A 1,848-nucleotide genomic window follows, 5' to 3' on the forward strand; every position below is an offset into this window, starting at 1 on the left:
TTATGTCGCAGAGGCAAACTATCAGCAATGAACCTCTAAAGAAGGTCAAAACAGGTGGAGGAGCTGAGAGGGAGTGGGGATGGTTGACATCGCCTTGACCTCTGTAACGTGCAGCACAAAGGAGTGGTTACTACTCTGGCTGTTTTCCCGCAAGAGATGCCGGACTAGCTGGCTGTATGACTTCGAATGCGGTTTTCAGGCAGGCTCGGGAAGGATTTGGTGAAACCGGGATGCGCAGCCTGGAGGTGCTGGACAGCGAGGCGGGTAGTACCGCGGTGAGCGCGGCGGTGCTGGGAGACGCGCCGAGCTAGGACCGGGCTGGCTCGGCACCTTGGTGTTCTCAGTCTGGTAGGAAGCATCACGGACCAGCCGGGCGGTGCGCAGTGATGCTGCGCCTAAGCCAAATAGCCCGTGTCTTCCACGGAAATCGTTCCCTTCTTGGAGTCAAGGCGAAGAAGAGCAAGAGTCCGCTCCCCTTTCTCCTCAGCCTTCCCTCGGGGCTTCTGAAAGGAGCACCCTTGGATCCCTGGGACTTGATGATTCTCAGTGGCGTAGAGGAAGGATCACATACACGCTTCTGGAAAAGATGGAAGTGTCTGGATCAAAGCGTGGTTTTTTCACCAGGCCAGAGGCCGCGGAGGAGAGTGGGGAGAAGAGGGACCCCAGCAATCCCGCGCGCTCCTGCTCCGGCGTGTGGGTGGGATCCGGCGCGCCAATCGCTCGTGGCTCTGTAGAGAGCGCACCGAGAGCGTGGGGAAAGCATGCTCCAGTGGCGCAATCGGTTAGCGCGCGGTACTTATACAGCAGTATATGTGCGGGTGATGCCGAGGTTGTGAGTTCGAGCCTCACCTGGAGCATGTTTTCTTCCTTCATGATTTCTGTCTCATTTTATTCTAAGGCTCTTTTCCCCTCCTTTTTGAAGAGAAGGCAAAAAAGAGGTAACTACGTTTCCTATGGTGTGAACGCGCATATTCCCATGATTGAGGAGGCTATTTGGTTGTTTTCAAACACAGGAATAGATCACAAACCAAAAGGAAGCAAATTGAGCTTATTCAAGCAAATTCATTTCTCCTCAATCAGGAGACAAAGTCAGATGGTATAGCTACAAATGAGTCTCCCTCACCCGTTGCTCGCTCCTTCTTTAAAACCATTCCTCAGGTTTTTGGGGACTGAGCGAGGAAGAGGAAAACCTGGGTCTTGTGCTCTGCGATTCCGTGCGGCTATCCCTGGGGCTCATGGATGTGCGGATGCCTGCTTCCAGGCATCTTCGCTTTTACTTCCATAAGGTTTGCAGTGAGGCTGCTGAATTGCTGAACTACACCTGTGAAATCTAAATGTGCTTTGAATCGAGCTTCACCGGCTACTTTACATAAACCAGATTGAGGAACAGGAAATCATTTTCGCTAGCAGTGACATATGGGTGGCTGGGTGTGTATCTCCTCCTAATGTCGTCAGAAAATAAAAGGCCTTGTTTGAAAAAACGACATTCATCCCGACTCTAAGTGCTGTGTCCAAATTTGCTTTGCTTTTATCCAGTCTCTCTTGGATTTTATTCTGTCTCGCAGGGCCCTCCTTCTCTTTTGTCCCTTAAATATGGATATTTCCCACAGTTCCGTCCTCAGCTTTTCTCTAATCTAATGATAGACCCATTCTTTGTATTATATTCCTTCCCTTGATTACAGCATCTCTCTAAATACTGACGGTTGTAAGATTTCTTTCCCACACAATTCTCTCATCTGAATCCAGAGCTATGCATCATCCTACTGACTACTGGACATTTTGCACCAGAAATTCCCACACATCTGTAACATCGTGTGGGGAAATTATCAATCTCGAATCCACTTCCTC

The 1,848-nt window shown here is 50.1% G+C and overlaps 1 non-coding gene across 1 annotated transcript; it reads left to right on the top strand.

The window, feature by feature from the left end:
- Positions 1-763: 763 nt before the first annotated feature.
- Positions 764-857, top strand: TRNAI-UAU (transfer RNA isoleucine (anticodon UAU)). Its single transcript has 2 exons — positions 764-801; positions 822-857. It is a non-coding gene; the product is annotated as a tRNA-Ile (tRNA).
- The last annotated feature ends 991 nt before the right edge of the window (positions 858-1,848 follow it).

The sequence above is a fragment of the Camelus bactrianus genome, chromosome 20 (genome assembly GCF_048773025.1).
Source record: "Camelus bactrianus isolate YW-2024 breed Bactrian camel chromosome 20, ASM4877302v1, whole genome shotgun sequence".
Lineage (NCBI taxonomy): Eukaryota > Metazoa > Chordata > Mammalia > Artiodactyla > Camelidae > Camelus > Camelus bactrianus.